Genomic DNA, 13,632 nt, shown 5'->3' with positions numbered 1-13,632 from the left:
GAGAGAGGGGTAACTGATATCGGCCTGAAGCTGCATGCTTCAATCTGCAGTGTCATGAAGTCTTTATTGTAGATAGTAACTCTTGGAATTTTGTACACATATGGGTCTGCAGTGTTCATTTTTATATATTTTTTAATTTAACAGCAAACCTTTATTTAACCGCTCTAAACCGGTTCTGAAACAGGTTAAGACCTGGCCAGCAGGAGCCATCTCTGCTCTTCAGGACTGTTTTGAGTGCACTGACTGGGACATGTTTAGGGAGGCTGCAACCAACGGCGACTCTATTGACTTGGAGGAATACACGGCATCAGTGACCAGCTACATCGGGAAATGCATCGATGACGTGACCGTCTCCAAGACCATCACAACACGCTCCAACCAGAAGCCGTGGATGACTGCGAAAGTGCGTGCTCTCCTGAAATCGAGAGACTCTGCCTTCAGATCGGGGGACAGGGCGGCCTTAAAAACAGCAAGGGCCAAACTGTCCTGAGCCATCAGAGAGGCGAAGCGTGCACACGCCCAGAGAATCCATGGCCACTTCCAGAACAGCAGAGACTCCCGGCGCATGTGGCAGGGCATTCAGGCGATCACCAACTACAGGACAACTTCACCTGCCTGTGACAGTGACGCCTCCCTTCCAGATGCGCTGAACGACTTCTACGCTCGGTTTGAGGCACAGAACAACACAACAGCGAGGAAGACCATCCCTCCTCCTAATGACCCAGTGCTTTGTCTCACCACAGCTGACGTGAAGAGAACTCTATACAGAGTTAACCCACGGAAGTCCGCTGGACCAGACAACATTCCTGGCAGAGTTCTCAGGGAGTGTGCGGAGCAGCTAGCAGATGTCTTCACTGACATCTTCAACATCTCGCTGAGCAGCTCCATCATCCCTACGTGCCTCAAGACAACGACCATCGTCCCTGTGCCAAAGAAGTCCACGGTTTCCTGCCTCAATGACTACCGTCCCGTTGCACTCACACCAATCGTGATGAAATGCTTCGAGAGGCTCGTCATGAGGCACATCAAGTCACAGCTACCACCCTTGCTGGACCCTTTGCAGTTTGCGTATCGTCCTAACCGTTCCACGGAAGACGCCATCACCACAACCCTCCATCTGCCCCTCACACACCTGGACTGCAAAGACTCCTACGTTCGAATGCTGTTCATAGATTTCAGTTCAGCATTCAACACAATCATCCCTCAGCAGCTGGTTAAGAAGCTGAGTCTCCTGGGCCTGAACACCTCTCTTTGCAACTGGATCCTGGATTTCCTGACTGGGAGACCTCAGTCAGTCCGGATCGGGAGCAGTATCTCCAGCACCACCACACTGAGCACTGGAGCACCTCAGGGCTGTGTGCTCAGTCCATTGCTGTTCACTCTGCTGACTCACGACTGTGCAGCAATGCACAGCTCCAACCACATCGTCAAGGTCGCTGATGACACGACCGTGGGTGGGTCTCATCAGCAAGAATGACGAGTCAGCATACAGAGAGGAGGTGCAACATCTAACAGCCTGGTGCAGAGCCAACAACCTCTCCCTGAACGTCGACAAGACCAAAGAGATGGTTGTTGACTTCAGGAGAGCACGGTGTGACCATTCTCCGCTGTCCATCGATGGCTCCTCTATGGAGATCGTCAAGAGCATCAAATTCCTTGGTGTCCATCTGGCGGAGAACTTCACCTGGTTACTCAACACCAGCTCCATCACCAAGAAAGCCCAGCAGCGCCTCTACTTCCTGAGGAGGCTGAGTAAAGCCCATCTCCCTTCCCCCATCCTGTCTGTGTTCTACAGAGGGACCATCGAGAGTGTCCTGAGCAGCTGCATCACTGCCTGGTTTGGGAACTGCACCGTCTCAGATCGCAAGACCCTTCAGCGGATAGTGAGGACAGCTGAGAAGATCATCGGAGTCTCTCTCCCCTCTATCACAGACATTTACACCGCACGCTGCATCCGCAAAGCCATCAGCATTGTGGCTGACCCCACACACCCCTCACACACACTCTTCACCCTCCTGCCATCTGGAAAGAGGTACCGGAGCATTCAGGCCCTCACAACCAGACTGTGTAACAGTTTCTTTCCTCAAGCCATTAGGCTCCTCAACACCCGGGACTGAACTGTTCTACACTCTCACACACACTCTCACTCAGGACTGAACTGTTCTACACTCTCTCACACACACACACACACACACACTCTCACTCAGGACTGAACTGTTCTACACTCTCTCACACACACACACACACACTCTCACTCAGGACTGAACTGTTCTACACTCTCACACACACACACACACACACACACACACACTCTCACTCAGGACTGAACTGTTCTACACTCTCTCACACACACACACACTCTCACTCAGGACTGAACTGTTCTACACTCTCTCACACACACACACACTCTCACTCAGGACTGAACTGTTCTACACTCTCTCACACACACACACTCTCTCACTCAGGACTGAACTGTTCTACACTCTCTCACACACACACACACTCTCACTCAGGACTGAACTGTTCTACACTCTCTCACACACACACACACACACACACACTCTCACTCAGGACTGAACTGTTCTACACTCTCTCACACACACACACACTCTCACTCAGGACTGAACTGTTCTACACTCTCTCTCACACACACACACTCTCACTCAGGACTGAACTGTTCTACACTCTCTCACACACACACACTCTCTCACTCAGGACTGAACTGTTCTACACTCTCTCACACACACACTCTCTCACTCAGGACTGAACTGTTCTACACTCTCTCACACACACACACACTCTCACTCAGGACTGAACTGTTCTACACTCTCTCACACACACACACACTCTCACTCAGGACTGAACTGTTCTACACTCTCTCACACACACACACTCTCTCACTCAGGACTGAACTGTTCTACACTCTCTCACACACACACTCTCTCACTCAGGACTGAACTGTTCTACACTCTCTCACACACACACACTCTCACTCAGGACTGAACTGTTCTACACTCTCTCACACACACACACTCTCACTCAGGACTGAACTGTTCTACACTCTCTCACACACACACACTCTCACTCAGGACTGAACTGTTCTACACTCTCTCACACACACACACACTCTCACTCAGGACTGAACTGTTCTACACTCTCTCATACACACACACACTCTCACTCAGGACTGAACTGTTCTACACTCTCTCACACACACACACTCTCACTCAGGACTGAACTGTTCTACACTCTCTCACACACACACACACTCTCACTCAGGACTGAACTGTTCTACACTCTCTCACACACACACACACTCTCACTCAGGACTGAACTGTTCTACACTCTCTCACACACACACACACTCTCACTCAGGACTGAACTGTTCTACACTCTCTCACACACACACACTCTCTCACTCAGGACTGAACTGTTCTACACTCTCACACACACTCTCACTCAGGACTGAACTGTTCTACACTCTCTCACACACACACACACTCTCACTCAGGACTGAACTGTTCTACACTCTCTCACACACACACTCTCACTCAGGACTGAACTGTATACTAACTCTCTGTCTCTCACACACAGATACACACACTCTCTTGACTGTGTGGACACAAACACACACACACATAATTTATACTGTTCATTACTTACTGCACTACCTCTACCTGTCATCCGCTGCTATAGTTATATTTATGTTTATTCTATTTGCACTACCTCAACTGCTGCTGTGTATTTTTGCACAATATTTTTGCACAATACTTTTTTTCTACATCATTTCACTTTATCTATTTTATTTCACTTACATTCCAGTACACGTTCTTTTATTTCCTTTCAGCGCTAAGTGTCCTGTGTTCTTTTGTGTTGTCTTTATTGTATTTATTGTCTTTTTTGCACTGTCTTGTCTATGCTCTGTTTGCACCTAGCTGCACACTGTGCACTTTACGTGGCTAAGACAAACTTCTGTCCTAGCTCTGTGGTGTTGTTTGTTGTTTTGTATTGTACTAGTAGTTGTATGTTTATGTAGCACCAGGTCCTGGAGAAACGTTGTTTCATTTCACTATATACTGCGCCAGCTATATGTGGTTGAAATGACAATAAAAGCTTCTTGAATCTTGAATCTTGCTCTCCGTGAGGCGTTCGCTGTGAGTAAAACCTTTGTTTAGCTGCTGTTTTTGCTCAGGGGAAGTTCACTCTGCTTTAACTTATATTATGTGCTGTCTTATATTCAGATTCAATCAGAACTTCTTGTTCGTTATGGGGAAGAAGATTGTGATGCGTCTGGCAGCAGTTAACAACCAGGTGACTTCAGAATGATGATAGACTGTTTCCTTGTGCAAAATACTTTCAGTTACTGGGCTTGAAAATGATGTAGTTGTCAAACAAATGTGGTAATGAGTAATTAAGGAATAATAATTAAAATAACAAGCATCAAAAGCTAATTTTATAACAATCATAGCCTGCTAAAAAAGGACACTTGGACATTTTGGATATTAATGGACATTTTGTGAAAGCTCTGAGCAATGTCCTTCCTTCTACCAAATTCTTCTTTTCTTCCTTCTGTTCCATTTCTTTTCCCTCACTTCTTTTCTATACATTGCTCAAGCTCTCCACACGTAAGTAGAAATTAATTTTATTCTTATTTTTGATGAACTTAATATTAAAGTATACTCTTTTCTTCACTACAGGTCTGTACAGTGAACCCAGCACCCAAGGAGTAGTTTTAATATCCCTCATCCCTCATAGAGCGTCCCTTATCAATCTATCCCTCTATCCTTGTCTATATAGATAACTGCTAATAGTAATTAGTATAAATAGTAGCTGCAAATAATATTGTTGTAAATAAACTTATAGTTGTATAGTGTTTATATAGTTTACTTTAATAAATGTTTTCATTTGCTCCTATTACCGTCTCATTCTGATTATTTTTAGTCATCAGTATGTCTATATAATTTTCATTTAAAAAGCAACACAACACTAAATGAACTTTTCACTCATATACAAATCCTTTTTAAAGAACTTCAGAAACTTTGCTTTACTAAAATGTGAAAAATGACAAATAACATCCAACAAAATTCAGATATTTATAGTCTTTTAAAGTTTGTTTCCAAAATGTAGAAAAATCTGTAACATTTGGGGAATTGCACATTTACATTTAAGCATCCAGAGCACAGTTGTGTATAAAAAGTCTGAAATCTTGAGGTAAAAATCTGAAAATCTAAATTGTAGAGGACTAAAAATGTGGATTTACAGTTTACACCAAATCACACCACTGTAGCACATCATTTATAATGCAGTTACTCTGAACTCTCAAGGTTACTCTTTAAGAAGAAATAGTTTATAATATCAGTAGTCTTTAAGGTGTTTTCCAAAATAAATAAAAAAATAAAAATGCCGTTCATGAAAATGAAGGTTGGTTAGATGTTTAAAATGGAAAGGAATGCTTATTGTCTTTCAGTCATTCCAAAACACTGTTAGTGAAACACTAGAGTGATTTAATTTGTGTGTTTTTAGTACTTTCTAGTTTCTTAACAAAAGTACATTAAAGTACAGTAAATAAAAAATAAATAAATAAAATTGAACTCTGTTTCTTTCTCCAGTTTGGGCTTCAAGCAGTTTTATTATTTAGAAGGGGATGCTCATGATTTACAGCCATGTCCACAATTTTCTCCATATCATGCATTTATTGCTAGTCCCCCTTTTTTTCTTAAGGTTTCAGATCAAGTGACTGACTTTTTCTCACAAGAATTTCCCAGTTTTTAGTTTTGAAGTTTTTAGTTTGGAGGCATTTTTCCTGAACTTTAGTTGATGTTTCTATACTCCTCAGAATTCATTTTGCTTCTGCAATCAGCAGATCCATCATCAGGCTCATGTTTTACAGATATGATAGCATGCTTAGATCTTGCGCAGTTTCTTTCCTCCTCCACATTTTGATCCTGTTTTTGTGGGTAACTATTATTTTACATTTTGCATCTGAGAATGTGGACTGAAACTTTTTGTTTGTGTAGAAATGTAAAACTGTGGAATACAGAGACAATTAAAGCACACATTATAGAGTTCACTGTGCCTTAACCCATAAGAACCCAGACCCCTTTCTCCTTCAGGGAAAATGATGGGGGACATAACACAGACTAAATAGATGCCAAATAACACATTTCTCAACTTTTTTTCAAAATACCGCCCCCTACTGTCAGGGATCTGTGATGTTACATATATGTCACAATGGGCATTAAGCAGCCGGACCCATTTCTCATGAAACCCCATGAAATTTGTTTATGCGGCAATAACCTAGGCCAAATGGAAACATTTGAAGCAATTTCTTTCCTCAGTGAAACTAAGACGCACATCACATTTCTCACAGAGGGTGGTGGTTGCATTGATTTTGCAGAATTTGCAACGACCACACTTCACAGGCCCGTGTGCAACCTGGTCCACATGAACATCATCTGGAACTCCAACATGAACTTTCTTGGGAGGTGGTGGTGGAGTTGGTGTTGAGTGATAGGCGGCCCCTTTGTGAATGCAGGAGAATAAGGCTAGTTGCAACCTCAGCCTGGAAGCTCCTTTGTTTCAGTGGCTTGTGGACACCAAGTAGTTTACAGTCACGGCGGGAGATCAGCCATGCATTGACATAGGCAAGCATTATGGTTTGTCAGAACAGGTAGAGGAACCACCTCCGTGACCTCATGTGGTACTTGTACCTTGTGACGCATGCATCTTAGAGGTCAACAAATGTTGTTGTGGGAGCACAAAATCACATGACCTATCACATGACCCACCAGGATGTTCAGTAGGTGTCACTTTAGGACTTCATGAGTTAAAATCAAGGATAAAGCTATAAAAGGAACTTCCCAGGACATTTAAAGGGCTTGTGACACCTTTGTCACCGTGGGTTATAAAGGGGAACATTCTGGATTATGGCATGAGATATACCAGACTGACCACTTTAAAAAACAGAAATGGCACAGGATGGTTTTGTTGGTGTATTTAGTGTCAGATATAAAGAGTTAAACAGCATTAAAACAAGATGCAATGGTACATGAACCTGAATGACCTTATAAATCAGCTTTCATCCTCTGGAAAAAAATCATATTAATCTCTACATATCTGTTCACTCTTAAACTCTTCCAGTAATCAGTTCTGCTGTTTGTAACACCTCAGATTATGGACAGACTGAGATGGACAGACAGATACCATAAGCACAGACACAGCTCACACAGCTTATTTCACATGTCATCATTTGCTCTTAAAAGACTTGTCTCATTTGTTTTAAACTGGATTTGAGTGGGCTTGCTGTTTTTATTTTTTTGCCATAAATATGAAATGACATGATTAGAAATATTACCTTTGTGTGCTATTTAAATAAAACTGCAATTTAAACAATTTAATCCAAGCTGCTGCTGCTGGACCCTTGTGCAAAGCCCTTTACCCCTTAACTGCTCAGCTGTGGAAATGTGAGTTGCTCTGGATAAGAGAGTCTGATAAATCTTGTAAATGTAGATGGTACTGTTTGTTTGTACGCTGATAAAAATATCCAGCCTGATCTAATTTAAACAATGAAGGTAACTTTTTGCATCAGATTATTATGTAGATTAAGATTAGTCTTTGTATTTATTACTTAATTTTCTCTATGCAAGAAATACTTTTTGCTAGTAAAGTCTACTTAATTTAAGCATTTCCTTAGTCATTGTTTTGAGTTTTCTCTACTAAACTTTGCGAGTCCCTTCCACAGAGGGACCATTGAGAGTGTCCTGAGCAGCTGCATCACTGCCTGGTTTGGGAACTGCACCATCTCGGACCTCAAGACCCTTCAGCGGATAGTGAGGACAGCTGAGAAGATCATTGGAGTCTCTTTCCCCTCTATCACAGACATTTACTCCACACGCTGCATCCGCAAAGCTAACAGCATTGTGGATGATCCCACACACCTCTCACACACACTCTTCACCCTTCTGCCATCCGGAAAGAGGTACCAAAGCATTCGGACCCGCACAACCAGACTGTTGAACAGTTTCTTCCCTCAGGCAATCAGGTATCTCAACAGAGAACTCAGCTGAACTGGACAATGATTAATTGTCAACGGTCATTAATTAATGACTGCAATAACTGCATCACTGTATACACTGTTCTTTCATTGTCTAAAATTGTCTTGGTCTTTGCACAAAGTCAGCCTATATGTTGTTTGTCTTGTCTTGTCTTCCTGTGCACTTCTGTTGTATGTCTTAAAGATTGCACCTTAAGTATAGTTTAAGTATAGTTTAATTTTTTTAGTTTAATTTTAATTTTTAAATTAGTTTAATTTTTTATCTCTATGTTTAGTACTATGTTTTTCTGCATCACTGTACTTTGTCTGTGTTATGTGTAGCACCTCTGGTCTAGGAGGAACGTTGTTTCACTTCACTGTGTACTGCATCTGCTATATATGGTTGAAGTGACAATAAAACTACTTTGACTTTGACTTTGACTTGAAATGGATTTTTAATTGAAATATACACACCTGATCCTGGTAGTCAGCAGCAGGTAGGACAATGATAGTTGGAAATCAAGAAGGGCAGTGGTTTTTGAGAACCAGGATTGAGAACCCCCTGTCTCTGCACCTGGACCTTAATTTATAGCTAAAACCAACATTATAAACCAAAATAGAGCACAACCTGAGAAAGTGCAGTATAAAACCAACAACTGCCAAGAGCTAGCTCATTATAATTGTCTACCATCAATGGCATCTGTATAGCTTTTAGACATGCAAGATCACCTTGAGATCACATTTCTTGGAGGATATTTTTGGTCCACTTCCTCATGCTGGCAGTTGGACCTTACTTCTCATCGCACAGCAAAATATTGCAAATACCAACATTACACATAAACACATCTTGAACCACGTCTAACGTCCATGTTTCTGGCAAATTCGAGAAAGGAAAGCAGGTCAGAAAGGTCAGTCGGGACTAACCGTATTTTCAGCAATCCTTACACATAGACTAAAATGAAGAATGGATTGTCTCGATTGTTGTTAAAAAATGCTTAAAAGCACATCAGACAGACACACTGCTCCACTGAATGACATTTATTTATTGAAAAATGCTCATAATTGCTATAACTTTCTATAGCGCTCTTTTGCACTTGCTTACTTCAGTTATGGTGATTCTGAGTATTTAGGGCAATGTTTTTTTTAAAAATTGCTCCACTAAACATTTTGGGATTAGGAAACACATTACCCGTGTGGCTGTTATGTTTATATTGATTTTTGGACAACAATGGAGGTCTAAGGCACAGACAACTAAGCTAATACAGGCTGCAGACTGACAGATATTCCTTGTGAGTAGAGGCGATTTATTGTTGGTGTTATGCCGGGTTCACACTGCACGATTTTCACAGTCATCGGATCACTGTTGCTTTCACACTGCACAACTATCTAGTGTAGCATTCAATCTGATTCAATCAAAATGTCAGAGTTCTCGTGTGAGACTGGAAATGGAACCCCTATGGAGTCAATTCAATGCCACATATATTCGCAAAAGAATTCATGTGTTGCAAAAGAAAATAAAGTATTGCAAATGCAAAAATGAAATTTGCGAGAAATTGATAAGTTTTGGAAAATAAAAAATAAAGAGTTGCAAAATATAAATGACTTAAATGTATTTGCGACGCTGCTTTTATTTTGCGTTTCAGTGAAATGTAAGTTTGTGCTTCACTTTTCTTTGTGTTTGACTTTCTGGCATTGTTTTGATGTGGGGGTGGAGTCAAGGTATTGGGGTGTGGTAAGCAGGCCTGGGCAGGCCTCCTTCGAAGCTACGTCATCAGCTGAAGACTCAAATCACAAAAGATGAAGTTAACAGAACAGAGGTCTACGTTTGGATTTATTGTTTCCTTTTATATCACTTACGTTAAAATGAGTATTGTTTGGTTGATGTCCACAGATTTTATTTACCACCGCGGTGAAGTTAGTTTGATACTCAGACATTAGACAGACATTCGGAAGCTGTATTTTAGGGACCGTCGACAAATTTCTGTACGACTGAATCTCCAAAATGTTGACAAGACTAAGTTTTATATAACATCTGAACTTTTATAAGATGAAAGTAAGGTTAATAAAATAACTTAGAGAACAAAATTTTCAGTTTTACTCAAATTAGGGTGATGCAAAAATGAGTACACCCCACTGAAAATCTCTGGAGCAAAGCTAAATTTTAGACTACAAATGTCTAATATTTTTTGTTATATTTTTGTATATTTTTTGTTATATTTTTGTACCCTTAAATTGGGGTATTTTAGTATTTTTTGTTATATTCCTTCTTATTTTATTTATTACCTGTGCTTGTAGATACTGCTGGTGCCAGATTCCACAGCATACTTCAGAGCTCTTGTAGACTCCAAGCTTTGAAAGGTCTGAGCTGTTTTTGTATCGATAGGGCCTTACACAGTATTAGGCAAGTGGTTTTAATGTTATGGCTGATCGGTGTACATCATATCATCTGAGACAGTTATTTGTCATCATGCCCAAACTTAGCAATACATTAAACACCACAAATTGGATGGCAAAATAGACACATCCAATATGCGACCCTATGTCAATGCTTGTATGCGTTATTCTAAGATGCCGTCCCTTATGCAGAATAACGTGTGAGGTCCTTTGTGACTTCTCATTTGCTTTGGGTACGATCAGTCTTGAAGTGAGTTGGCACCATTCTCCAGTCCCTCATCTGGCCAAAAGTGTTACCTTTTGTTAAGGGAATGCAGCTGATGTCTTGCCCAAACTGGAGTATAAGAAAATAAATATAAAGTATATTAGAGCTTCCAGATACAGTGAAATGGCAATAAGTACACAAAGATTCTGCAAAAAATGTGAAAATTTACAATCTATATAATGTTTAATTTATATCTTATATCTATTATATCTTGTGTTTAATACTCAAAATGTGAATAACCTGCAGGATGCTGCACTACTCCCAAAAGATGACTGGAAACTGTGGATAGTTTCCTGCAGTATCTGTCTTTCTCTTCCCTGAAATTCATATGATATTATAACAAAACCGTCTATAAACATGGGACCAGATTAGACAACGCTGACTAGCAGTTTTTAAAAAACACACCTTTCCAGCATTAAGTTCAGAAATGGCTGCCAGAATCTGTTGTCTGGGCCCGTCTGTTTTAATCCCCAGCTCCTGCAGATCTCCATCAGTCAGAGTCAAAAAGGCCTCCATGTCTACCTGTAAATAAAACAATACAGGTAATTTACAGAGATGAAAAAATCACATGATTTGTGCACAATTTACTGAGTACAGCTCTAAGTCTACTTTGACAAGACTCTACAGGCTACAGGTGTAACTGCCATCTTCATGTTGCTTCACTGAAGTCCTATGTGGTCTGGGATTTGGTTGGGCCATTTAAGGACATTTAGGAACTTGTTCCAAAGCCACTCCAGGGTTGTCTTGGATATATTCATGTTGTCGTTCTGAAAGGTTAAACCTTGTCTTAAAATCTGAGGCTGTGTCCACTGTGGAGCAAGTTTTCTTTAAGAACCTCTCTGTATTTCGGCTGCTTTCATCCTTCCCTTAATTCTGACCCGTCTTTCCCCTCCTGCCACTGAGAAGTACTCCTGCCAACACCATGCTTCACAATAACAGTGGTATTGCCCAAATATTGAGCAGTGCTTATATTCAGCAGCAGTTTTCATTTAGCTATTCCAACATAAAGCTCTTACTGATGGAGAACTTCTGAGATGGCTGTACTTCCAGCAAGTACTCCCTTTTCTGCAGAGGACTTCTAAAGCTGTTAAAGTTGTCAGTGGGCTTTTGTTTTCTCTCTGATCAAAGCCATTCTAACCTGGTTACTGAGTTTGGCTGGATATCCTGTTGATTCCAAACATTTTTCCACAATGATAGAACCCACTGTGCTTCTTGGAACATTCAACACCTTAGATATGGTTTATACCTTTACCCTGCTCTATGTCTTGACACAATTTGCTCAGGGTGGTCTATGTATTTTGTAGATAGATGTGTTCATTTCTGAATACCGTGTCTACGTTCATGGTCCAGAACCATATTGGCTTTTGTATGTTAGAGACTGGTAAACTGCAATAGTGTGAATGAGAGTACATTCCTACACACCATAAAGTCTGATCATCTTTATTTGCACTGACCTTCATCAGTGATGCTGCCACTGCTGGAGCCACCACTACTTTTAGAACATGGTTGGGAAGAAGCAGAAGACAGGGTTTCACCAATTAGAGGCTTAGGAGTTGGGGATGGTGATGGAGTCAGGGTAGGGGATGTACTCTTAGATGTGGAGGAATTCCCAGACTGAGGTCTCTTTTTCAGATCAACCTTCTGTGGAGATTGTAGGCTAGTGTTAGGTTAGATTGATGGAAATGAACAATACTCACAAAACACACTGACTTGGTACAGTTAATATATAGTAGTTTCTATCAGAGATACACACTCGCTCACTTATTAAGACTATTTGTACAGTCCCCTCTGAAAATACTCAAATGTTTTTTTTATACTTTGAAGACAATTTGGCTTTAAGTTCCAAAAAAGTATATAAGGCTATAGACCAGAATTCTCACATTTCATTTCCAGATATTTACATCTAGATGTGTAAACAACAACCGTTAAAGATAAATACAAACCTACTAAAATAAAGGTTAAACAAAGTTATTAAAATACAAAGGTAAATCCCACACTGAAAAAAACATAAAAAAACAAAAAACCTGACGCAGTAATTTGTTTGTAATCCGCTTCTGTGCCACACTGTAATTATGCAAATACATTTGACTTGAATGACACGTCATTAGCGCGCACGATCCATCGATTGTTGTGGGCGGGCCATTGTTGCGATTAGCGGAGAACGATAAAATTGTGAGAGATTCGATTGGCTCGCTATGGGCGATTGTCTGTCCATCTTTTCAGCACAGGGATTGGAGAAGAAAGATGTAACGGGCCGATGTGATTGGGCGAGAAAGATTTCCCAGGTGAGCTGTGATTGGCCGGCTGACCCAGACTATCGGTCTTCAGGTAGCACCACTGGCCCATGGGAGCCTTAGGGGGAGCCTACAAATAAATAAGTGATGACAAATCAGTTATGTAACGTTTTGCGCAGTGAATCGAAATGTACACAACACCAACATGCTGCTGGCTGCAATCGGGGATCGTTTTTGGTTTCCGTTGAGGAAGCGTTCCCGGCCGTTATTAACTGAACGATTTGGTGAACTCCTTGCCAGCTCTGCGGGCAATCCAATAAAGTCACGTTCCCATACCGGGAGTCGAACCCGGGCCACCTGGGTGAAAACCAGGAATCCTGGCCGCTAGACCATAGGGGAGGGCAATTCGGCAGCTGGAGTTTGGGGCACACCTCTGGGCTCTCAAAAGGCAGCCGAGCCAGCCAGGAGTCGAACCTAGAATCATCTGATCCGTAGTCAGATGCTTTATCCATTGCGCCACTGGCCCACGTGGGCCTTAATGGGAGCGGGGTCCTACCTGCTTATGCTTTTCAAGTGAAAAACGGCCAGAGGTCAACAGGCGTGCCTAGCGTTCAACAGTGATGTGGAAAAGCCAATGCCGTGACCCGGATTCGAACCGGGGTTGCTGCAGCCACAACGCAGAGTACTAACCACTATACGATCACGGC

At 41.6% G+C, this 13,632-nt stretch overlaps 2 non-coding genes across 2 annotated transcripts; both read right to left on the bottom strand.

The window, feature by feature from the left end:
* Positions 1-13,252: 13,252 nt before the first annotated feature.
* trnae-uuc (transfer RNA glutamic acid (anticodon UUC)) lies at positions 13,253-13,324 on the bottom strand. Its single transcript has one exon. It is a non-coding gene; the product is annotated as a tRNA-Glu (tRNA).
* A 236-nt stretch (positions 13,325-13,560) lies between these two features.
* On the bottom strand, positions 13,561-13,632 carry trnah-gug (transfer RNA histidin (anticodon GUG)). The gene has a single exon. It is a non-coding gene; the product is annotated as a tRNA-His (tRNA).

This window comes from Hemibagrus wyckioides, unplaced genomic scaffold (assembly GCF_019097595.1).
Source record: "Hemibagrus wyckioides isolate EC202008001 unplaced genomic scaffold, SWU_Hwy_1.0 Contig8, whole genome shotgun sequence".
Classification (NCBI taxonomy): Eukaryota; Metazoa; Chordata; class Actinopteri; order Siluriformes; family Bagridae; genus Hemibagrus; species Hemibagrus wyckioides.
Note: the sequence above shows the minus strand (reverse complement) of the source record. Positions and strands in the feature narration are given on the sequence as shown.